This window comes from Schistocerca cancellata, chromosome 8 (assembly GCF_023864275.1).
Source record: "Schistocerca cancellata isolate TAMUIC-IGC-003103 chromosome 8, iqSchCanc2.1, whole genome shotgun sequence".
In the NCBI taxonomy this organism is placed as follows: domain Eukaryota; kingdom Metazoa; phylum Arthropoda; class Insecta; order Orthoptera; family Acrididae; genus Schistocerca; species Schistocerca cancellata.
The window spans coordinates 429,709,338-429,736,503 of NC_064633.1; the positions used below are offsets into that span (position 1 = coordinate 429,709,338).

At 41.7% G+C, this 27,166-nt stretch overlaps 1 long non-coding RNA gene across 1 annotated transcript in view; it reads right to left on the minus strand.

Moving 5' to 3' along the window:
- The window catches only part of LOC126095141 (uncharacterized), a 163,241-nt gene that overhangs the window by 61,238 nt on the left and 74,837 nt on the right, over positions 1-27,166 (minus strand). The window contains exon 2 of the long non-coding RNA XR_007521912.1: positions 13,678-13,813. This is a non-coding gene — a long non-coding RNA (uncharacterized LOC126095141). The remainder of the gene's footprint in view (positions 1-13,677; positions 13,814-27,166) is intronic.

Consider the following 27,166-nt stretch of genomic DNA (forward strand, 5'->3'; position numbering starts at 1 on the left):
ATAGATTATATAATGGTAAGACAAAGATTTAGGAACCAGGTTTTAAACTGTAAGACATTTCCAGGGGCAGATGTGAACTCTGACCACATTCTACTGGTTATGAACTGTAGATTAAAACCGAAGAAACTGCAAAATGGTGGGAATTTGAGGAGATGGGACCTGGATAAACTGAAAGAACCAGATGTTGTAGGGAGATTCAGGGAGAGCATTAGGGAACGATTGATAGGAATGGAGGAAAGAAATACAGTAGAAGAAGAATGGGTAGCTCTCAGGGATGAAGTAGTGAAGGCAGCAGAGGATCAAGTAGATAAAAAGACGAGGGCTAGTAGAAATCCTTGGGTAACAGAATAAATATTGAATTTAATTGATGAAAGAAGAAAATATAAAAACGCAGTAAATGAAGCAGGCAAACAGGAGGACAAACGTCTCAAAAATAAGATCGACAGGAAGTGCAAAATGGCTAAGCGGGGATGGCTACAGGACAAATGTAAGGATGTAGAGACTTGTCTCATTAGGGGCTAGATAGATACTGTCTACAGGAAAATTAAAGAGACCTTTGGAGATAAGAGAGCCACTTGTATGAATATCAAGAGCTCAGATGAAAAACCAGTTCTAAGCAAAGAAGGGAAAGCAGATAAGTGGAAGGAGTGTGCAGAGGGCGATGTACTTGTGGACAATATTATGGTAATGGAACAGTAAGTAATGGAAGATGAAATAGGAGATACAATACTGCGGGAAGAGTTCGACAGAGCACTGAAAGACCTGAGTCGAAACAAGGCCCCAAGAGTAGACAGCATTCCACTGGAACTACTGACGGCCTTGGAAAAGCCAGTCCTGACAAAACTTTACCATCTGGTAAGCAAGATGTATGAGACAGGCGAAATACCCTCAGACTTCAAGAACAATACGATAATTCCAATCCCATAGAAAGTAGGTGCTGACAGATGTGAAAATTACCGAACTATCAGTTTAATAAGTCTCAACTGCAAAATACTAACGAGAATTCTTTACAGACGAATGGAAAAACTGGTGGAAGCCGACCTGGGGGAAGATCAGTTTGGATTCCATAGAAATGTTGGAACAAGTGAGTTAATACTGGACCTACGACGTATCTTAGAAAATAGATTAACAAAAGGCAAACCTACGTTTCTATCATTTGTAGACTTAGAGAAAGCTTTTGACAGTATTGACTGGAATACTTTCCTTAAAATTCTAGATGTAGCAGGGGTAAAATACAGGGAGCGAAAGGTTATTTACGATTTCTACAGAAAGTAGATGGCAGTTATAAGAGTCGAGGGGCATGAAAGGGAAGCAGCCGTTGGGAAGGGAGTGAGACAGGGTTGTAGCCTCTCCCCGATGTTATTCAGTGTTAGTATTGAGCAAGCAGTAAAGGAAACAAAAGAAAAATTCGGAGTAGGTATTAAAATCCATGGAGAAGAAATAAAATCTTTGAGGTTCGCCGATGACATTGTAATTCTGTCAGAGACAGCAAAGGACTTGGAAGAGCAGTTGAACGGAATGGACAGTGTCTTGAAAGGAGGATATAAGATGAACATCAACTGAAGCAAAACGAGGATAATGGAATGTTGTCGAATTTAGTCGGTTGATGCTGAGGGAATTAGATTAGGAAATGAGACACTTAAAATAGTAAAGGAGTTTTGCTATGTGGGGAGCAAAATAACTGATGATGGTCGAAGTAGAGAGGATATAAAATGTACACTGGCAATGGCAGGAAAGCGTTTCTGCAGAAGAGAAATTTGTTAACATCGAGTATAGCTTTAAGTGTCAGAAAGTCGTTTCTGGAAGTATTTGTTGGAGTGTAGCCATGTATGGAAGAGAAACATGGGCGATAATTAGTTTGGACAAGACGAGAGTAGAAGCTTTAGAAATGTGGTGCTACAGAATAATGCTGAAGATTAGATGGGTAGATCACATAACTAATGAGGAGGTATTGAATAGAATTGGGGAGAAGTGAAGTTTGTGGCACAACTTGACTAAAGGGAGGGACCGGTTGGTAATACATGTTCTGAGGCAACAAGGGATCACAAATTCAGCATTGGAGGGCAGCGTGGAGGGTAAAAATCGTAGAGGGAGACCAAGAGATGAATACACTAAGCAGATTCAGAAGAATGTAGGTTGTAGTTAGTACTGGGAGATGATGAAGCTTGCACAGGATAGAGTAGCACAGAGAGCTGCATCAAACCAGTCTCAGGACTGAAGACCACAACAACAAAATCAACAACGAGTAAGTCCAGTTGCTCAGAATATTAGATGTTGGTATCTGCTTGTTGTAATAAAATAAGTCCTAAATTGTGCCCTATTGGGTTCCATGAAATTCTGGTTTCAACTTGTGGTTGGATAATCTTTAAATAAAAGCTCGTGCACCACTAAGAAGTGTACATGCTCATATGATCAACTTTCTACCTGTCATCCAACACATATGTGTACTTTATTGGTGTTCAGCTTCCCTCATAGCGCCACGCACTGCACAGGTTTTGCTGGTGCAGTCCCCAATACCTTACCATATTTTTACCTATGTGAACCAGTACAGGCATTATTGAGAAAAATATTTCGACTTAGTTATAATTACGCACAGTAATTAAGACAACATCTAAATGCTCTAACGGGTCCACAATAAAATAAATTTAAAATTATTGTAGTGAAAATCAATAAGTTTGCATTTTTTCATATAACAACTCTTGTCTTAAGTGTCCATAGTAGTTAAATTTATAAAGTCTTAAATATGGATGTAATTACTTATGCTTACTTTTTTCTGACATTTGTATATGAACTCATAATCATATCATCTCATTTTATGTGTTTCAATTGTACTTTTAATCATTAAATCAAAACTTCAGACGGTAGCAAGTATTCATCTGAGAAACAATCACTGGTTTTACAAAAGTGGGTAAAGATACAATTAATTCATTTTCCGTCTAATACAATGAATACATACATAGTTGTATCGTGCAGTATTCGAAATTAGATTCTGTCTATTGCGTTACAAGTTATGGGTCTAGGTCCTTCAGACTCTTCACAGTAAATTCTTGGACAACGTGGGTGTCCGATATTACCATAGTGATGATGTGTACATACTTCCGTTTACATATGTTTTTATATCGATTTCCCAGTCCCTATACTTGGCCATCTAGTGTTTGCAGGTGTTTGCAGATTATGGACATTGATGTTTGCCAGGAAGTTAGCTTGCGCAGCTTTATTAATCAATCTCCAGTAAATGGCTATTTTATCGATTATTTTTCTACCATGCTACTATATTTTCAAATTTTAATTTTGTACAGCACTGTGAGGATCATATCTGTAGCACGGAGGAAGTCTTTGTTTACTGCTTTGACGACCTAAGCATACATTTTCAAATATCCAATGGGACAGAAGGTCATAAGTGATATAATTTCGCAGCAATGCAGGCTGCTATTCTCCCATGGAGACGATCGTAGAGATGCTGGATGTAGTCCTGTGGAACGGCTTGCCATGCCATTTCCACCTGGCGCCTCAGTTGGACCAGCGTTCGTGCTGGACGTGCAGACCGCGTGAGATGACGCTTCATCCAGTCCCAAACATGCTCAATGGGGGACAGATCCGGAGATCTTGCTGGCCAGGGTAGTTGACTTACACCTTCTAGAGCACGTTGGGTGGCACGAGATACATGCGGGCGTGCATTGTCCTGTTGGAACAGCAAGTTCCCTTGCCGGTCTAGGAATGGTAGAACGATGGGTTTGGATGTACCGTGCACTATTTAGTGTCCCCTCGACGATCACCAGTGGTGTACGTCCAGTGTAGGAGATCGCTCCCCACACCATGATGCCGGGTGTTGGCCCTGTGTGCCTCGGTCGTATGCAGTCCTGATTGTGGCGCTCACCTGCACGGCGCCAAACACGCATACGACCATCATTGGCACCAAGGCAGAAGCGACTCTCATCGCTGAAGACGACACGTCTCCATTCGTCCCTCCATTCACGCCTGTCGCGACACCACTGGAGGCGGGCTGCACGATGTTGGGGCGTGAGCGGAAGACGGCCTAACGGTGTGTGGGACCGTAGCCCAGCTTCATGGAGACGGTTGCGATTGGTCCTCGCCGATACCCCAGGAGCAACAGTGTCCCTAATTTGCTGGGAAGTGGCGGTGCGGTCCCCTACGGCACTGCGTAGGATCCTATGGTCTTGGCGTGCATCCGTGCGTCGCTGCGGTCCGGTCCCAGGTCGACGGGCACGTGCACCTTCCGCCGACCACTGGCGACAACATCGATGTACTGTGGAGACCTCACGCCCCACGTGTTGAGCAATTCGGCGGTACGTCCACCCGGCCTCCCGCATGCCCACTATACGCCCTCGCTCAAAGTCCGTCAACTGCACATACGGTTCACGTCCACGCTGTCGCGGCATGCTACCAGTGTTAAAGACTGCGATGGAGCTCCGTATGCCACGGCAAACTGGCTGACACTGACGGCGGCGGTGCACAAATGCTGCGCAGCCAGCGCCATTCGACGGCCAACACCGCGGTTCCTGGTGTGTCCGCTGTGCCGTGCGTGTGATCATTGCTTGTACAGCCTTCTCGCAGTGTCCGGAGCAAGTATGGTAGGTCTGACACACCGGTGTCAATGTGTTCTTTTTTCCATTTCCAGGAGTGTAATACCAAATTTCAAGTGTTATCTCTAATCACGCAATTGCCGACGGCCTTCACCTAACGAGAGGGAGCGGCCACGTTTGTGTAGAATTGTCAGTGCTAAAATACAACCAACACTGATTCAAATAAAGCAGAAATTAATGGGAGACTACGACGAAGTCTCTGTTAGAACAATGCAGGGAAATCTGGCATTAATGGGCTATGGTAGCAAATGAAGGACGCGAGTGCCTTTGCTAAGAGCACGATATTGCCTGCAGCGCCTCTCCTGGGCTCCGTACCACATCAGTTGAAAACTAGACGACAGTTCAACCTAGGCCTGGTCAGATGAATCCCGATTTCGGTTGACAGAGCTGACAGTAGTGATCGAGTGTGGCGCAGACCACACGAAGCCGTGGAGTGCAGTTGCCAATTCATGTGCAAACTGATCGTGACTCCGTAATGGTGTAGACTGTGTTTACATGGAATGTACTGGGTCCTCTGATCCAACTGAACCGATGTTCGGCTACTTGGAGACCATTTCAGGCATTCAACGACTTCATGTTAAGAAACAGAGAGCAATTTTTATAAATCTCAATGCGCCATGTCACCGGGCCACAATTGATCGCAACTGGGTTGAAGAATATTGTGGACAATTCGAGCGAATGATTTGGCCATCCCGATCGCCCGACGTTTATGGAACATAAAAGAGAAGTCTACTCTACCACATAAACCTGCACTGGCAAGATTTTTCCCATTATGGGCCGGCCTATGTGGCCGGTGCTTCAGTCTGGAAGCGCGCGACCGCTACGATCGCAGGTTCGAATCCTGCCTCGGGCATGAATGTCTGAGATGTCGTTAGGTTAGTTATCTTTAAGTAGTTCTGAGTTCTAGGGGACTGATGACCTCAGATGTTAGGTCCCATAGCGATTAGAGCCATTTGAACCATTTTTTTAACCCAATTGTGGGCAACTATAAGGGCAGCATGGCTCAATATTTCCACAGGGGACTTCCAACGACTTATTGAGTCCATGTCACACTTGTCTGGGGAAGAGGAGGCTCGACATTATATTAGATGTTGCTCCATGACTTTTGTCACATCAGTGTACACTGTCTGACAAAAAAAGTGATGCTCCCAGAAGGCATAGTCGGCGTGTATGTAAAAGATTAGAGTAGGAATTCTGTGTGACAAATAGAACGACCACCAGAACGCATTAGCGTTCTTCGTGTTTAATATTGTTACCAAATGAAGGAGGAAAGATAAAGTGCGTGAACAGCGTCAGATGTTGGAGGATCACTGTCAACACTGTCGGCGCCTCCGCCTCGCCAGGCGTGGAAACTCGGGAAGCGGTAGATGATCGACGCCACGCCTACCTTATTCTGATTATTGGCAGTGTGTAGTCTATGTTTTGTTTACTGTGCGGGTTTCCATTTGCCTCAGACCGCGTCCGGGCACTCTGCAGTGAGTCTTGGTTGAGATGTAGCAGTTGGTTAACTTCGTAGCGTTCTGTGGTGAAACGTGTGCACGTAAGTGCATTTGCTTTCAATTTATAGTGTTTTATCTATAAAATAATTATATTCACCGTGATTACACACAAATTTTATTTTTATAGCGATGCCTCGAAACAGACGTGGACGTAAGCGGATATTATTTCCTGTTCACCGTAAATTTGTAACAAATATAGATTAAAATGCATACCCTTCGTATTTTGTTTCACCTTTTATTATCGCTTTTCGCCATATGTTTTGCATAAATATCGTGTATTCGATATCATAATTTTCTTATAGAATTTTCCACTTCATGTCTCACAATTATCATTTTTTTTTTCAGTTGAATGCGAGGATGAAATTTCTTCTTATGATTTACCATGTTCTTCACATTCTACAGGCTCGACCGAAAATGAAGGTAAAATTGGCAACTTGGGCTACCTCTTGTCCAACGCTCACTACAGAGTGTTGCCACTGACTGAGAATATCGGGCTCGACAGCAAACAAAACGTAGGCTAAATGGCGCCGATAGTCAGAACGCGTAAGGCATGGTGTCGGTCACATTCCGTTCCCCGAGCTACCATGCCAGGCAGGGCGGGTCACCGAAACTGTTAATGAAATAGAAATGCCGTGTACTCATGAGAGACATTAATATCACCATCTAAGAGAGTTTTAAACAAGCCTCATGTCTGTCTCCATTTGCCTGGTAGGCCTAATTGTTCAATATACAGATTTGGGGTGCGGCAGCTGGACTGTGGAATTATGGTCCATGCGTAGGCTGCTGTTTACATCAAAACGCAAACGGCTGCGTTTGGAGTGGTGTCGTGAAAGAGAACCGTGGGCAGCTGATGAACGGCATCACATAGTGTTCACCGATGATTCGTGTTTCTGCATTCCATTCCATTTGATGAACGTCGCCCACCAATATGGCGGCGACAGGAGGAGGGGTTCGATTATTGCAAGGTTTTGGATAGGCACAATGGCGTAAGTCTCTGAGTCAACCTGTGGAAAGCCACCGTGCGTGACTTCAGCTCGCGGCTGATGGTGAGCGAGGGGTCTCTAACGGTACAGTGGTATGTCATGGACATCCTGTGTCCTCAAGTGTTGTGTCCTCACATGTTATCTCTCATGTTACAGTAACGAGGTGCCGTTTTCCAACAGCCCAAAGCTCGTATATACATGACACGTGTCTCTACGCAATGTGAGTTTGCTTTTGTACTCCCATGGCCGGCAAGATCCCAAGATTTGTCTTAGGTAGGAACTTGTGTGAACAGTTCAGGCGTTAAATCCGTCCCACTGACAGTATTCAGGATATCAAGGACTAGCTGCTACAGTTGATGGCTAGCTTGCCTGAGGAGAGAATAAAATGACTTTATGATACCCTTTTCCTTCTCAAATGGTTGAAAATGGTTCAAATGTCTCTGAGCACTATGGGATTTAACAGCTGATGTTATCAGTCCCCTAGAACTTAGAATTACTTAAACGTAACTAACCTAAGGACACCACACACATCCATGCCCGAGGCAGGATGCGAACTTGCGACCGTAGTGGTCGCGCGGTTCCAGACTGTAGCGCCTAGAACCGATCGACCACCCCGGCCGGCCTTCTCAAATGAATAAGGGTATGCATCGAGGATAGAGAGGATCAACGTCATACTGATAAATGCACTCGCACTGCCAACTTGTTTCAAAATTGAGCTCGATGTTGCAATTGTTGCAACAGCAGCACATACCCTCTCAATCGGTGAAGTTTCGTTTCGTTTCCCTTCAGTGTGCTTAATTTTTTTTATCTTTTTGTGTGTTTGGAAGCATATACAGAAACAAAGTGAACTCCTGGCACACCGTGAAAATTGCAGGTGGTCTCATGTAGCTACACATAAAAACAAATTATCAACTGGTTGTGTGGAAACTGACTCGCTGTATCTTATTTCGATATAAATACTAGTACTGATCAATAGAATGGCTACGTGAAATAAAGATTTAGGTGATTCTAAAAGTCGACGTTGGCAATGATGGCACTGATCATAAATCAGTATTGAACGTGATAACGAAATAAATTTTATTTTCAGAGAGAGAGCCACCGCCTTCAGCATTTGTTCACAAACACTACAAAAGAGTGTGTGTATAGCAGTGAACTTGACATGAATGCCAGTAACAGGATAATGATATTATCAGACATGAAAATATGAACAGTGCCTAACCAAAACACACACAACGCATGCAGATAATAAACATTCACACATACACACAAAAGTAATGACATTAAACTGAAACCCACCACGCTTTTGTTTTTTGCGTTACTGTCACCTAACCAGCCTTGGCAGCAGAAAGGAAGTGTTGGAATGTTTATTCGTCAGGGCGGCACCAGGGAACAAGCGAGTTACCAGGATTTAGTCTAAGAAACCTGACGTCCACTAGGTGTCACATTAGAATGAGCGATCTAGCAAGGAAATGAGTCAGTGTTCGGTCCGAATGAGGAAACATGTGAAATGTTTTAACGTCTCGTCGAAATCATAGATTTTGTTCTTCTTGGCCACTAGAAATATTTGAGCGGAGAACTTACCTGGATAACCATTACATCAAGATGTGTAGCGGCAGTCCGTCTCACGACTCGGAAAGTCATCATCATCATCATCTTGGACAGTTTCCAGCCACTGGCTGGGTCTGTCGGGAACACAAGCCTCTCCATCGTGTTCTGTCTTTCCACCATTCCCCCTCTTCCACCTTCGTCCAGTTCTCTCCTCTTCTCGTCACACATTCCTTCACTCCCTTCACCCATCTATCTCTTGGTCTTCCTCTGGGCCTCTTCCCCTCCAGTTGCAGATCAAACATCCTCTTAGGAATTCTTCCCTCATCCATTCTCTTCATGTGTCCATACCACTGCAGTCTTGATTTTTCTATCCTGTCCTGTACTGGTTCCTCCTTTAGTCTTTCCCTCACATACTCATTTCGCAATCTGTCTCGTCTTGTTACACCCAACCTGCTCCTCTGGAACTTCATTTCGCTAGCCTGTATTCTACTTTTGTCGCTTTTGTGCATTACCCATGTCTCACTTCCGTATGCCAATATGGGGACAAAGTAGGTTCGGTATATAATTCCCTTGGATTTCTGTGGCACCTCCTTGCTCCAAATAAGCCCCCTAATGCATTTGTAGAACTGCCCTGCTTTTCTGCACCTTTCATTTATTTCCATTGCGTTTCCCCCCTTACTTTCAATCACGCTTCCCAGGTACTTGAAGTTCTCTACCACTTGTAGTTTTTCCCCTCCACAAGTTATATCCACATTTGGCCTATTCGTCTTCCTTGTTGTGACAATTATTTTACTTTTCTTTGCAGAGAAATGCATTCCATATTGTGCTGCCGTTGCCTCCCATGCATCTAACTGCTCTTGCACCTCCTTCTCGCAATTTCCCCATAACATCAGGTCATCGGCAAAAAGCACTGCTTTCATTTTATGATCTCCAATTGCATCTGACACTTGCTGCAGGATTTCATCCATAACAATAATAAACAATAAAGGCGAAAGTGCACTTCCCTGTCGCAGCCCATTTTCCAGCTTGAACCATGCAGTACATTCCCTCCCCACTTTCACACAACTCTCACTTCCCTCATACATTTTTCTGACTTTTCGTGTTATCTCTTCATCTATCCCTTTTGCGTTCAGCACATCCCAGAGCTTGCCCCTACAGATACTGTCATACGCCTTCTCAATATCTAAAAAGGCCATGATTAAGTCCTTCCCGTACTCATAGTGCCTTTCCTGCAGTTGCCTTACCGCAAATATGAGGTCCGTTGTTGATCTTCCCGGTCTGAAACCATACTGCTCCTCTTGCAGTCTGCTTTCAATACTGCTTCTTATTCTCTTCTCCAGGATCTTTTCATAGATTTTTCCACAGTGGCATAGCAGGGTGATTCCTCTGTAGTTCTCACATCTCCTTTTATCCCCTTTCTTGAAGATCGGGACTATAATTCCTTTCTTCCAATCCTCAGGAATTCTGTTCTCCTTCCACACCACCCTCAGCACTCTGTATAGCCACTGGGTTCCTACTTCTCCTGCTGCTCGTATCATATCCACTGTTACTTCGTCCCAACCTCGGAAAGTATGTTACTGAAATTCACGAGGTAGCGGTACCCTCGCCGAGAACTGACATTCCAGGAGTTCCGGTTAGTTTTGCCTAGTCTCTACATTAGGTACTGAAGCCACCGGACTTAAACGTTGACAGCGTTTGAGATGGGAAATTTATTAACCTTTGTCTGCCTGTGTTTACTCATATGCTTATTGCTCCTTTGTGTCAAGCATAAATTTTACATCTTATTTATGAGCCTATTTCTGCCCATACATATGACATTAATTTTCACACACCAAAAGTGTCCCCATATAATCCACGATTACATTACGTCTGTGTGTAAAATCATTTAAGTAATTTGAAAAATCTTAGAAAAGCCTTCATCAAAGCATATTTTAAAATTTAAATTATTTCATTTGTTTTATTTAGAACTTCATACTTGATTCCTTTAGTGATGTGGCGTTTTTATCAATGCCGGACCGCCCCATTCTTGGAGAAATGAAATTACAATATGGAAAAATGCTTACGGTCGTCTATAATTCATTGTTTCCCTTGGATCGACCCACTAGCAGGATCGGACACTGGCTGGATTCTTTATCTATAGGGGAGAGTGTTAGATATAGAGGGTAATGTACATAATATGTTTCGCTCGGTACTTCCTTCTAGTAATTGATTTTACAATCACACGAAGGAATGCGTACTAGACACCGTCATAAGCTGTTTCCGCAGTTTTCTACAGTTTCACTTGTCGTTATACACGACGTTGTGTTTCGTGCTGCATTTCAAAATGCTACGACATTTAAGTCCTATAATACACAAGTATGCGAAACTGAAGAACGAAAATAACTTTCGCATGATATGTCACTGCTAAGCAACAGCTCAATGAAACTTGGGTCATATACATAACGAACTCCTACAGTATGGTATAGTACAGCACAGTACAGTAGGTAACAGAAAGAAATACGCAATGAGACACACATTTTGACTGAAATTCACTAAGAAATTTCACACACTCACAAGACTAAAAAGAAGAAAATATAACTTAAATTAAAAGAAATTTACAATACACTGTGAAAATTTTTCTTGTGAATTTTTAATGTCTATGACAATACTTGTTAGATTTAAGCAACAAATTAAGATAATAATTAGGAGGTGAACTATTTGTGCATCAGTTATGTACTGAATGTGCTCCATGATTATGTAATAAAAATTACATGCATTGTCATACGTATCATAAATTCACAAAGATATATTTTTGGGGCAGTCTGTATATTTGTCATTTATTTAGTTATTTGGTTACTTATTTAGTTTCATGTTGCGTAAACCATTTGCAAAACAAATCTTAATGATGTAGATTGAGTGATTTCAAACTCACATTGCAAATTAATTTGTAAGTATGGGTACATGCTTATATGAGATACTAATTCCTACCCACTACCTTTTACACATTACAGTTATAGAAATTCCTCTATAGAAGAGAAGCAGTTGTCGGGGAGAAACTATTTTATTTTTTGTTATCAAATTTTACTTTGCTGTCTGCCAGACGTTTTATACTGAAGACTACATTAATGTGGAGTAAAGAATATCATTTTCTCTTCTGGTATTGTTGTTGTATACATAAGTGTTTGTTTTGAACTGCAGTGGATTACTTACAATATACTTCATGAGGGGAGAAATGAACTGTGGACCAGTACACAGAATACACAAGTTCTTAAACAGAAGTCTACAAGAGGATCATCGGTGGGCATCACACATTATTCTGACAGCATGTATTTTAACTACTGAGACTTACTTTCGTAAATATTAGTTATCGCAGATTATTTTTTATATGACATTATTTGATCAAAATATGCAAAATACTTCAACTTACTGATTTGTCTCTAGGCAAGAATTGCAATGATTGTAATTGCAAATTTGGCTGAACTAAGTCGTCTTAGGACTTCCAGAACATACGTTTCCCGTTTAAATTCTCATCAGTATGGACACAGCTTATTGACAGTGTAGTATCCCTACATGTGCAGAAATGAAAGTGGTGTGTCTTTGTAAAACAGAACAGCAGCTAATAATATGTTAAAGAACGTTATTTACCATTTCCATTTACAATAGTAGTGTCGTCTGCTAAAGGAAATAATTCTGCTTGTTGTATATTAACAGACGAATGTTTGCATATATGACGAGTAACAGCGAACCTAAGATTGAGCCTTAGGGAATCACATATGTGATTTCTTCCTAATCAGAATAATGTCCCCAGACACCATTGGTTCAGTTACTAAGTACAACTTTCTACATTCTTTTGGTTAGATATAAGATCATTCATTGGTTGGCTATGTCATCAATCCTATAAAACAACAGTGTATCTAGGAGAATACTGTGATTCATACAGTCAAATGTCTTAGATAGATCATGGACATTATCAACACACGAAATTTTATTATTTAATGCCTGTAAAATTTACTGAGCTGACATGTGAATGGAATATTGAGATCTTCTGAAATCCTTTCCTGAGGGTATTATTGTTGCACACGTAAGACACTGTAACTGGAATATGCAGTCAGAAATCTGTATTCTCTTTGAGAAACTATTTTCTACTTTTTATTCCGATTTAATGACGTGTTTTGAACTAAAATTTATTTTTAATTAAATCATTATTTTCATATGCACTTCTCGGAAATGTCGAATGTCAGTATCCCCCCAAAAACCAACCACGGATCGTTCTTACAGATTTTTCCTTTTCTTTAACATATATGCTTTATATAAAGCAGCAATGACGATTTTATAATCGAGGACTCGAACTCTCGACATTCGGATATGTACCACCGGAGTTTATTTACGAACGTAATAATGAAGAAATATTTCTGGAAGATACAGAAAATAATCAACCGTCTATCGACTGGACAAAATTATCGGTTCGTACACCAATGTCTGTGGCTAATAGTTCATTGTACTTCGATGATAACAGTATGCGACGTTTTCTGAACGCTGTTCTTCGCATCCACTGAGAAAGTTGTAACGATTCTCTGATCTAATTTTATCTAAGGTCAAATCCATATTTATTAAGATTCATTTGATTGTTCTAAATATAATGACAAATTCTTTTCTGATTGTAACGTTAAGTTTGCATCAGTACTTTTTGTGTTTTTTCAAAAAGTAACATGGCACATCCTTGTTGCACAAATCTCGGTCACATAATATTAACTCGTTCACATACTTCACTGAAAACATATCCAAGTAATTTCGATCACGTGGTCCAAACTGACGTCAAGAGTTTTGTCGTCATAGACTTTATCTGTTACCTCGACGTAGACATCGGTCAGACACAAACAGATATGCCAAGGGAAGGAAATTGCAGTTCTTCAGTGTATTGTTCTTGTCCACAAAATCAGGCCAGAAAATTCTGTCATAAACTGGTGATTTAGACAACTTAATATAATGTGGAGTAATTTGTAAAACTTCTGTATCTCGTACACAAAAATGCAGATCAAAGAGAAACAAAATATTTATACTTACTTGTGATTTAAATCTCGGTTTTTAATCGCACAACACCTTCCCCAATGCTCATTCCATCCATGTCAGATTGCGTTCATCATTCGCACTTTTCTTACGTCTGTTGACTCTTATTCTATATGTAATATCCCATTAAACTCTGAAAATACAAGAAATACCAAAATTATGAATCAGACAATCAAAGACTTAATATTCTAATGAGTAGTTCACATGTTTTTGTTACTTATCTCACCATTTCCTCTTCATGGATCTAACAGAATATAGTGCTTAAGAAAACACGAGATTTAGCATTTCTGGCGCTTCTAGCTTTCGGTACTATAGTCCTACCACTTCTTAATGTCCTAAAATGTGTACACCATTCAAGCTGCTAATCCGAAAAGTTTAAACAACAATCCACATTAGGAAACCGTAGCATGGAAACAGACATTTCTTTCATGCTTGTTCTGCTAAACCTGATACATATCTTGTCAGAGGGGCATCAGCATAGAATATATCATTGAAAACGCACGGTTTATACGATAGTTCCGAATTTTTAAATCATAATATATTCCAGCTTTACTGCTCCACAAACGTTCCTGCTGATATATTTACAACTATTGGAAATTTCACTGCACCACGTATTTGTCTTTGTATGTGACGAGGGAGTAACAGACGAAAACCAGTTTGTGAAATAAAAAAATAAGTATTACAGATTATTACATCAGTGGCTTATGTATTTTCACTCATAAAGTCTAGTCAAGTTATCGGAAGATCAAACCAATAGCAAATTCATTCATCAGAATATTTGTGCGGTCCGAAAAGTGTCATTTGGCCCTTAATTATGAAAAGTGTGAGGTCATCCACATGAGTAATAAAGTAATCCCTTAAATTTCGGTTATACGATAAATCACGCAAATATGAAGATCGTCAGTTCAACTAAATACCAATTAACGGTCTGAACAGCTCAAATTGGAAGTATCACGCAGCGGATATTGCGCGGAAAGCAAACCAAAGATTGCGTTTTATCGGCATAACACTCGCAAGAAGCAAGAAATCTACCACAGGTACTGCCTACACTGAACTTTTCCGTCTTCTGCCTGAGCACTGCTGTGCGATACGGACCCTTACGTTCAAAATGTTCAAACGTGTGTGAATTCCTAAGCGACCAAACTGCTGAGGTTATAGGTCCTTAGACTTACACACAACTAAAACTAACTTACGCTACGAACCACACATACACACCCATACCCGATGGAGGATTCGAACCTCCGGTGGGAGGGGCCGGGCAATCCTTGACAAGGCGCCTCAAACCGGGCGGCCACTACGCGCGGCACGGATCCTTGCATACAGACTAGACGGAGGACATCGAAAAAGTTCAAACAATGGCAGTTCGTTTTACATGACCTCTAAACAGGGGAGAAAGTGTAACGAATATGATGCGTGAGTTTGGAGGACTATCATCAGAACAAAGGTGTCTTTCATTGCGGCAAGATCTTTCCCCCGAAATTTCCAATCACCAACCTTTCCATCGAATGCGTAAACATTTTATTGACAACTACATACATAGAGATAAATGATCGTTGTAATAACGTAAGGAAAGTCAGGTCTGGATGGAAACATTTAAGTCTTAGTTTTCTTCCGCATGCTGCTCGAGAGTAGAACGGTAAAGAAATGTAATGAAAGTGGTTTGGTGAACCCTCTGCCAGGCACTTACGAGTGAAATGCAGCGTAGTCATGTAAACGTATTATTTCCTCTCACTTATGTACGTCTACTTTCAGTGGTACCCAACAAGGTTTTAATCACTCAGAGATATTGACAGAATGGCATAGAAATCTGAGATGTTAATTATACCCTTTGAAGTGCAAGTAAGTTATTGAGTCTTAATCATATCTCTGTGCGTAACTTCTCTAAAATATGAGAGTTATTAAATATACTGCATACCGAAGTTCTCCTGGTAGCGCGACGTTTCAAACAGTGTACTGTTCCTTTTTCCATCGCTGTCTGGAAGGAATACGGTAGTAGATATATCTCCTTAGTTAACTGACTAATGGCCAACGCAGTGTTTCCCGTTCACGTCTTATCCTATACTGCATGCTGAAAATATTTTGACCGCTTAACATTCTAATGTCATTACCTTTCTTATCCGTCCTAGGTCATTATAGAAACATTAACACCGATATGAAACGCAGTTCAAAGGAGAACCATCTACTCGCCATAACTGAGAAAGACGAAGTTTGTACCGGTTCAATGCAGTTCAGATGTACAGTGCTGGATACCTCAGATTAATTTAAGTTATGGCATATTTCAGTCTCAGTCTGGTTGGTTTCCTTCAGATGAATATCAAAGAGGTGATTAAGCCTTATTTCAGTCTGCTCTTTTTTCTTCAGTTAAATATCAAGAGTGAGCTACCAGGTTTTCTTATCTAGGACGAAATTCGACGTCTCATGCTGCATGCAGGGCACCACACGCTATTGATTCATGAGTGGACGCAAGAAAGCACGGAAGTACGAGGTGCATTCAAGTTCTAAGGCCTCCGATTTTTTTTCTAATTAACTACTCACCCGAAGTCGATGAAACTGGTGTTACTTCTCGACGTAATTGCCCTGCAGACGTACACATTTTTCACAACACTGACGCCATGATTCCAAGGCAGCGGCGAAGGCTTCTTTAGGGGTCTGTTTTGACCACTGGAAAATCGCTGAGGCAATAGCAGCATGGCTGGTGAATGTGCGGCCACGGAGAGTGTCTTTCATTGTTGGAAAAAGCCAAAAGTCCCTAGGAGCCAGGTCAGGTGAGTACGGAGCATGAGGAATCACTTCAAAGTTGTTATCACGAATAAACTGTTGCGTAACGTTAGCTCGATGTGCGGGTGCGTTGTCTCGGTGAAACAGCACACGCGCAGCCGTTCCCGGACGTTTTTGTTGCAGTGCAGGAAGGAATTTGTTCTTAAAAACATTTTCGTAGGATGCACCTGTTACCGTAGTGCCCTTTGGAACGCAATGGGTAAGGACTATTACCTCGGTGTCCCAGAACATGGACACCATCATTTTTTCAGCACTGGCGGTTACCCGAAATTTTTTTGGTGGCTGTGAATCTGTGTGCTTCCATTGAGCTGACTGGCGCTTTGTTTCTGGATTAAAAATGGCATCCACGCCTCATCCATTGTCACAACCAAAGAAAAGAAATACCCATTCGTGCTGTCGTTGTACGTCAACATTGCTAGGCAACATGCCACACGGGCAGCCATGTGGTCGTCCGTCAGCATTCGTGGCACCCACCTGGATGACACTTTTCGCATTTTCAGGTCGTCTTGCAGGATTGTGTGCACAGAACCCACAGAAATGCCAACTCTGGAGGCGATCTGTTCAACAGTCATTCGGCGATCCCCCAAAACAATTCTCTCCACTTTCTCGACCATGTTGTCAGACCGGCTTGTGCGAGCCCGAGGTTGTTTCGGTTTGTTGTCACACGATGTTCTGCCTTCATTAAACTGTTGCACCCACGAACGCACTTTCGACACATCCATAACTCCATCACCACATGTCTCCTTCAACTGTCGATGAATTTCAATTGGTTTCACACCACGCAAATTCAGAAAACGAATGATTGCACGCTGTTCAAGTAAGGAAAACGTCGCCATTTTAAGTATTTAAAACAGTTCTCATTCTCGCCGCTGGCGGTAAAATTCCATCTGCTGTACGGTGCGGCCATCTCTGGGACGTATTGACAATGAACGCGGCCTCATTTTAAAACAATGCGCATGTTTCTATCTCTTTCCAGTCCGGAGAAAAAAAATCGGAGGCCTTAGAACTTGAATGCACCTCGTAGATTAAGGTGGAGTTGTACTTTGAGTGGATAATTGTCAAAATAACTCTGTACAGTTTGTCTGAAACTACTGAATGTAATGATGGAAAAACTAAATCAAGAATATCCCTCGATAACTTGAGCAGAGTTAAAGTGCTTCACCGAAGTGGCATCCAGCTCTAAGTGCGCTGAACATCTCAAGCGTTTTTTCCCACATTAAGTCCATTTCTCAAAATGTGAACGGGTGTGTTAGGGTGGGGGGGGGGGGGAGAGGGGTTCCAATACAGGAGTTTTCCGTAGAATCTACATCTATAATTTGCATGGGATTTTTGCAGGTAACTAGAGCGTAGATTGAGGTAACGTATAGGTTTTATTTCACCAAAATGGGATCACATGTAAAGGATATCCTGATTTAAAGTTTTACTTAAAACTGTAGTGTCTGTCAGTCTGTTTGTGTGTGTGAACAAAAATCTCCACAAATGCTAGACTAATTTTGATGGGGTTTCCACATAGCGTCAGCGAAGCGTGGTGCAAGTAAAGGCTTTATTTCAGCAAAATCAGATCAGGAAAACAGAGACATCGTATCTTAAACTTTTAAGAGGGTGTTCGGCTTAGTACGAGGGTTTATTTAGGAGGTTTATCTTAGTGAGGACATAGTACACCAGAGAATAAATAGAGGGTGCCGTTAATATCGTGCAACTCAAAGAATCAATTGACGACGAGGTTTGTGTTTTTACCTCAGTAACAGATTTTCGGAAGTGTAAATCATTGACAGAATTAAGTGCTGCAGTCTTACCTTTACGAATATAAACTAACATTGAGTTTACTTGGATAGGATATCGAGATTTCGACTTGTGTATTAAAAACTTGACGAAACTGCTTTTCTTCTTTCGATAGGTTTCATTTTCATCTGACTTCCCGACGAGGAAAAAAGAATTTATTGACATGGAGATTCCTATGAGAGTTCCGTTTTTACTGACTGAGGTATGGAACACTAAAAGCCGATAGTACAGGGCTATTACAAATGATTGAAGCGATTTCATAAATTCACTGTAGCTCCAATCATTGACATATGGTCACGACACACTACAGATACGTAGAAAAACTCATAAAGTTTTGTTCGGCTGAAGCCGCACTTCATGTTTCTGCCGTCAGAGCGCTCGACAGCGCAGTGAGACAAAATGGCGACAGGAGCCTAGAAAGCGTATGTCATGCTAGAAATGCACTCACATTAGTCAGTCATAACAGTGCAACGACACTTCAGGACGAAGTTCAACAAAGATCCACCAACTGCTAACTCCATTCGGCGATGGAAGCGCAGTTTAAAGCTTCTGGATGCCCCTGTAAGAGGAAATCAACGGGTCGGCCTGCAGTGAGCGAAGAAACGGTTGAAAGCGTGCAGGCAAGTTTCACGCGTAGCCCGCGGCAAATTGGCTCATGCCACAACTGGAGACCGACAGCGCCGACTTCATCTTTCAACAGGATGGTGCTCCACCGCACTTCCATCATGATGTTCGGCATTTCTTAAACAGGAGATTGGAAAACCGATGGATCGGTCGTGGTGGAGATCATGATCAGCAATTCATGTCATGGCCTCCACGCTCTCCCGACTTAACCCCATGCGATTTCTTTCTGTGGGGTTATGTGAAAGATTCAGTGTTTAAACCTCCTCTACCAAGAAACGTGCCAGAACTGCGAGCTCGCATCAACGATGCCTTCGAACTCATTGATGGGGACATGCTGCGCCGAGTGTGGGAGGAACTTGATTATCGGTTTGATGTCTGCCGAATCACTAAAGGGGCACATATCGAACATTTGTGAATGCCTAAAAAAACTTTTTGAGTTTTTGTATGTGTGTGCAAAGCATTGTGAAAATATCTCAAACAATAAAGTTATTGCAGAGCTGTGAAATCGCTTCAATCCCTGTATGTTAGGCCCTTTTTAACTTCCGTTGCGAAGCATGGTTTTATGTTCATCCAACGACATCGTAAATTAAGAATTCAGTGCCTATTGGATCACCGAGATTGGACCATGGATTAATGGAAAAGTGCCGACTGTTCGGATGAATGATGTTTACACTAGACTAGATTCATAGTTGTATCCTCAGTCGCCTTCTTACTGGCGAAAGGCTACTATAAAATGCAACACGGACTTAGGACGGTGGTGGCAATATTCGATGACATATCCTGAGAGCTGTGGACATGAAAGCAGTGACGGATCACGAACCATGTTTCCCCCCGTGGCCATGGCATCTTCCAGCAGGACAGTTGTCCGTGTCATTGATCCGGAATATGGTTGCTTTGAATTGAGTAGCAAGTGAGTGAACTCATGTTGATCCTTGGCCGCCAGATTCGCCTGATGTAAGCGCGATGGAGCACATCTGCGATGTTGGCAGACTCCAAAGTCGTCACAGAAGCCACAGGCTTGTAATTTACGGGAGTTACGTGATCTGTGGGCACACATCTGTTGCTGCATGTAAACCAAGGCTTGTCGAACGCATGGCACGCAAAATCGCTGCTCTATGTCTCCAAAGGTTCACCAACACGCTGTTAAGCATCAGTGACTGTTAAGCATATGTGAGTACTTCAAAATGGTTCAAATGGCTCTGAGCACTATGGGACTCAACATCTGAGGTCATCAGTCCCCTAGAACTTAGAGCTACTTAAATCTAACTAACCTAAGGACAACACACACATCCATGCCCGAGGCAGGATTCGAGCCTGCGACCGTAGCAGTCGCGCCGTTCCGCTCTGAAACGCCTAGAACCTCTCGGCCACCGCGGCCGGCCTGTGAGTACTGTGGGTGTTTCATTACGAACAGTAAATATTTAAGATCTGGTAATACTTAATAATTCGAATAAAGCATTCCATATTTCAAGTGTTGTAGTATCTCAGTTTCATTTCTGCGCCTCCAGCGTAGAAACTTCCTTCCATACGGTATTATTTAAATATGTTGTCCTCTGCGATCTATAATGAGAAAGCAATAAACACATTTTACTCTTCGACATTTATTTGTCTTCCTCGCTATGGAAACGTGGACACTGCCAAGATTCAGTTCCGGTTCATGGAGACTTTCACGTATTTAGCCGGCATTTTAAAGACGTGTAATTCAAGACAGAGTGTGTTCAAGGAGGAATGATCAGTATTCAAGGATATGACAGGAACGGTCTTTCGAAGAAGAAAGTCCAGTAAGCATGAGGTCTAAAATGTGTCCTTAAAAGCTGTGAGCATTTCTTCATCTTAGATGCTGTGAAACAAATCTCTTCTACTGCAAGCTCATCGCTTTCCGTATTTTTGGAGGAAGTAGTGGAAACCCAAGAAAACAACTTTGAGGTAATCATGTACTCTGAATTACTTCAATTATGAGCCATGTGCGTTTGTTCGGTAGAAAGGAAGTGTTCCGCAGAAGCTTAGGTTAAAACTGCTAACAGCTCATAAGGTATACATTTTAGATTCCTTGTTTAGTGGATATTTTTTTCTTGTTTTGGTCCATACTACCACCCGTCAAAATTTATAAAAAGAGAGCTTAAAACAGAAGCAGTTTGTTTCTCGGTATCTAACAAGAGACAAAATTCACCTCGAAAGCTCGAAACCGCACGAAACTGTGCTTAGAATAACACTCGATCTTTAAACAAAAACTGTGATCTGTATCATTTCTACACAAAACGTTGCATTCTACAACATGTGGCATTTTAACAGAGAGAAATCAGTAATAAGCTATCAGACCATAGGATGGAAATTATATGTAATTTAGTGAATTCAGTAATACTTCAAAACTTATATATTATACACACATGTTAGCGCTTATATTAGTCATCATAGTGCAGATGCGAGATTTGGGTAAAGCGGCTGAAACAGAGCGAAAGAGAACAACATGCACAATTCACTAAGGCTACGTTTTTGATTCAGTATCACTTTCGCATTCAAGCAGTGCAATATCAAAATCGACACTAAATAAAATTTCTAATGATGGTACTACGGGAATGTCAATGTCTAAACCCATCTTTCGCTAGGCATATTGCAACATAGGCGTATACTTTGGTGCAGAAAATTAATTGTAAATTAAATAGGAAAGTTTGATGATTAAATAACGACCAAGTATCTTCACTTATGGTTTGTCACACTGTAGTCTTAGAAAATCAACAATCCTTCTGATATAGAGCTTATATTGCCCAAAGAAGCAAACATCCAAGCGTTACCATCACTTTGTTGTTTTCGGTGGCAGCATCTTCAGCATAACATCTTTGTTTGGGAAACTAGCATCTAGAACGGTATAATCTGTATGATCTGACTAGGAGTCACACACCAATAGGCTCATTTCACCTGTTCATGTTTCCCGAGAACTGAAGTGAGAAAACGTTTCAAGTGTGCTTTAGTCACTATCCCACTTTTATTTGCCTCCAAATGAATGTTTCGTGGAGGATTGTATCAAGTTTCTTCGAAATATTTGGGCCGAAAGTGTCTTGTGCCTCTTTACAGCAGATGTACAATTTGTTTCCTAGTCTGCCTGTCATTGATAGCCACACAATTGTTAAGCTATGGGTAGAGCTATGTGCAGACCGCAACACATTGGCGGTAGTTTTCTCTCCTGCAGTGCTGAAGAAGATATTTCGTATAGGACTTGAACTGGTCACTCTTCCAAACTTTCCCTTTCTCCACTCTGTCATAAACACGTTCACCTGCTCCTCAAACTGTTCTGCCTTCTGACGTATACCATTTTTGTCTTTTATGTTCTTACATGTGACAAATGTAGTGATATTCCTGGATGAAAGTCATATTCAGCCTCAAAATTGTGGACATAAGAAATCTAAGCTTTGAAATTGTCCAAGGCAACCATTTTAGACGATTCCAGTGCCCTCATTTGCAGATGCCAATAGTGAACAGTGGATCCATACGATCTTATTCAATCAAATTGCGGTATTATATACTCTTTTATAGTTTGTAATTGTGACAACCCGTTTCCTTTAAAATAATCTTCTGCTCGTCTTTGCTAGAGATATGAACTAGAATTAGTTTTATTTACTTGTAATGCAGTTATAGCGACATCATTAGTTTGCTATAGGAACTGAAGCCACTATTGTGATAGTCTTCATAAATGTTCTCTAGTACACTGCCATCACTACCTCCCAATACAGTGGGCCTCGACTGTTTGGATGGAGATACGAGTAGTTCGTACCCACTTTGACTAAACTAATCCTTTTGATCTGGAGACTATCGTCGTCTACTGCTTGAACCGCTACACTTCCTCCCTTCCTTCAAAATCATTATATGTATCGAGCGTAACGTTATGTATTTCTGTGTTATCCTCATTGTATTTCTTAATCATTATGTTATAATATATCCCAGGACTCTCTATCCTCGACGCCGATATCATTTGCATATTCAGAACGTCGCAAATTTATCCTTAATACTTTGACCGTATTCGCGGGATTAGTACTCTTCATGATATCACTGAACACAATTTTCAAGTAACCCGCAAATGAACACTTCAACAGTCATGATCGTGCTGCAGCTATACCATTCACGCAACTCGAGCACTTGTTAGTGTAGAACAACAAGCCACTTTCTGATGGCGCTAGCAGACAAGTGCGGAGTTTTGCATGGAAATGACACAGGCCACTGTGGTTTTCGTGACTGAGTGGTAGTCTAAACACGGTTTCGCGCCGTTCCGGGTTTCCAGGTCAAAGTTCCCTTATGAAGAGTTACACATTGCTCTTAAGGTATGCATTTCAGATCCCATGCTTAATAGACTTCTTTGCTTCGAATGATCTTTGCAGTTATATCCATGAATACTGATCATTCCGCCTGCAACATATTGTATTATCAGTGTGCATAAATAATGCAAACATACTCTGCGAAACAGAACGCGAGGTCCTCTTTTTGGAATTTCTCCCATACTAACGTGGAGGTTTTTAATTTGACTCAAAAGTGCCTACAACGTTCTTCTAAAATGATGCAAAAGTGCAGCGTTCTGCAACCTCACCCTCAGGCAGTTTTCTTTTGAGTGGCCCAGGAAAGCAGTTGAGACACACTGCCGCTCAGAATTGACATCAGAAAGTTACAGGGGGTGGTATAGAGGGTGTTAATGGAACCACCCCTTTCCTTGGGGCCCTGATTCCCACATATTTCGGTGTCGAAAACTACAGTTCGCAGTGCGACTAGCAAAAGGACTTTGCTCTTGACAACATTTGACACCGTTAACACGTCCCGGGCGATCTAACCCTTCTCGACGGACATCATGGGGCAGCAACCTCAATGAATGTGCTCTCACCCCTTTTGTAGCCCAGTGCGATCGCAAATGCAGGGCCTGAAGCAAAAGCCCGGAAAAAGCATGGGTAGCTTTGCTGCTTCAGATCACGTTTAAATTTCGTCGATTTGTTTTTTGAAAGGTTCCGAATGGTTCCAAGCTGTAAATGAGAGGAAAAATTGCGGTCGCGCTGCGCTCCAAACGAATGCATTCAAGTTCAATAGGGATGCAGCCCCAAAATGTCCATATAGAAGGGTTGAAGCGACCGAGGGTGTGAGCCGTGCCAAAGGTTTTTAAGTACGTCTTCATATTGCAAACTTCACTGCGAACTGACGTTTTCGACAGTGAAATGTAAGGGGAATCAGCGTCCCACGGTAGGGGGGGTTTGATTGACACCCTTTATGCAACCGGCTGAGGCCTTTTCGTTTCCCTTCTGCACGGCGGTGCGGTTGAAATATTTTCCTCCTACACGTATAAGAAAACCGCGTGATTTCGACGATAGGCGTTGCTGTTCTGACTTCGATTGCAGAGGCGGAAGAAGAAGACGTGAAATGTGCGTAAGCGTAGCTGTGACGACCTCTCCATCGTGTCATACGTCAACGGTGGCACTGGGCAGATTTGTGGTCAAATTTGGTGTCAATGTGAAATCCATTCTCCGCATTACACGTCACATGGACTTCTGTGTTCCAGCCTTTTCTTCGGAAGTGTCAACTCTTTTTTGTTTGGAGCGTCGTCGAGCCCGAAGCTGACGTCGCAGCGTACCACGCCTTTGCACCATTGCAGAGGACGGCTATACGAACCTGTGAACCAAATTGCTGGATTTTGCGTTCGAATGGGACACACTTAAAGGGTTTCGAAACAGTGATCCCTTACTCCATTGCGCAGTGTATTTAGAGAATTATTGAGAATATGCTGGCCAAATGATAGACGCAGTGATCAGAATAAAAAAATTGACGTAAATTAAATCTTTGCTTTCGTTGTCTACCTATTTCAACTAATGTCTCTCATGCTTGTGTTCATAGTGGACGCTTCTCAGCAGCAACAGAAGTAAAAAGATCACTGTTCTAATCCTCGCAAGAAAATATTTTCTCTTATTGAAAGTCAAGTGCATAAAATTAATGTGCATTCACACATTTCCTTGATTTAATCGACACCTTCGAGCGTCGGTTTTTATTGGTTTCGAGGATATAGCAGTTTAAATAGATTAGATTCCATTTCGCAACTTGCTACTAAAGTGCTTTGATTCCATTTTTGAGTGTCTTTTTGTGTTGAAATTCAAGTTTTGAAATTGTGTTTTAATGAACATAATAGAATTTTTCAACTGTGACTGAAACTGATATTTACTAGCCAATTTTACTATATCGGTTATGCACATATTTTCGAATGTTACGCCGATATGATATTTGTGTATAGGCTTTGTATTGGTAACGTTGCTGCGTCTTATAGAGAATAAGTGGGAAATATCCTAACCACAGAGCACAGGATTCGAGATCGTTTACTTGTGATTTCACTACAGTACATGAGATTGGTGCAGTGCTTGGCACCCATATTTGATCTGAAATTGCAAATAAACAGTGTGTGGATGAAGTAGAAGAAGCTATTTAGATGTTAGAACAGAGCTCTTCAACAAGCAGACGCTGAATATCTACACGAATCGATATCCTACATACAAGGATATGTTGGACGTTACGTATTCACGGCCTTATTCACGGCCTCTAACCCTATCATTTACAGCAGATTCAACGCCTTCGAGAAAGTGACGAAAGCAGACGACTGAAATTTAATAGTTGGCTAATTGCAGATAGACGACTAATGGTGTTAAATGTGTTTGCTCATGAAGAAACTCTCACTCGTGAAACTATCAACAACATTTGTAATTCACATAGGTGGTTCGACGAAAACCCTCCTAGCTTTGTTGGGAAATATTTTCAAGAACGTTTCACTGTAAATATGTGGTGCGCTGTGACAGACAATCAGTTTACTGGACTTGTTGTGTTACAGCGTCGGTTACAGGGACCTGTGACCTACACTTTTTCTGAAAGCGAGCTTCCAGTATTATGGAAGGATGTTCCTCTGGGTACAAGAATAGATACTTTCTTCTAGCACGACCGGCACCCTGCACATTGAAATCATCAGAGGCCACGTCCTTTAAATCTAACATTCCCCGGAAAATTGATGGCCAGAAATAGTTACTTTTCTTCGTCCTCTTGTCTTTATGAGTGGCTGTCAAATGAAAACGAGACAGATTGAAAAAAAGTAAGTAAAGTGTTCATTATTTGAAAAGCATTTGTCATCACTGTTGATAAATGTATCTCACCGAGACACAAGGAGGTCAATTTCTTCCTGGAATAATGTTTGGACCCTTGATATAGTTCAACTGAATCATACAATTATTCACCTATCGAATTAAAATGACAAGTTGTGGCTGGTTCTTTAAACTGATGCAACAAAAAATTAAATTACGGAATTAGCTGGACATCTCGAACTTTTCTATGTATGCATCTGGATTCCACATGCTACCTTACTGTGCATGGAGGAGAGTACTCTGTAACACTTTCTACGGTCGCAGGTTCGAATCCTGCCTCGGGCATGGATGTGTGTGATCTCCTTAGGTTAGTTAGGTTTAAGTAGTTCTAAGTTCTAGGGGCCTGATGACCTCAGAAGTTAAGTCCCATAGTGCTCAGAGCCATTTGAACCATTGTAACACTTTCACTTTACACCCGACTGTTCCTGTTTCAGTGGCGAACGGTGTCCGAGAAGAACAGTAGTTGAGAAACCTCCGTGTGAGCTCGAATCTGTCTAATATTATCTTCAGGAATTTTTTTCGTTATAAGTGATAGATAACACACACTATCTGGTCAAAAGTATTGGACTTACGTACGTAATGTGGAATTGACCACTAGACAATACAACAGACGGACCCACCACTGTAATGCGAGCCGGCGACTGTTGTGTTGTAAATACAGAATCAGTAATTGCAAAACGGCTGGATCGGGAGAGCTCAGACTTGGAATGTGGAGTAGTCATTGAAAGTCATCTGAGGAACTAACCCTTGAGTGTCATTTCAACCCTCCTAGACGTGTCCACGTAGAACAGTTGATGGCGTGATTGTCAAGTGGAAAATCGAAGGAACAAAACTCCCGCGAAGTGAGTGGAAGGAATCACTCGTGAGTTCCAGAGTGCTACCAACAATACCGCGTAAGGAGTTAAAAGAATGGGATACAGTGATCGAGCAGCTGCTCATAAGCAGTCAACAGTCAATGCGAAACGACACTTGAGGTAGTGTTTGCTATTGGACAGTGCCATTGCAGTATGGAGGTATTTCTCGTGGTTAAGGTGTAGTCCCTTACTGTGCGTAGCCAAACACTAACTGCGAAAGCAGCTGAACACATATTACAGCGCTGTCTACAGTGTACAGTAGAGAAACAGTTTGGAGGCAATGACTGTATCAACATGACAGTG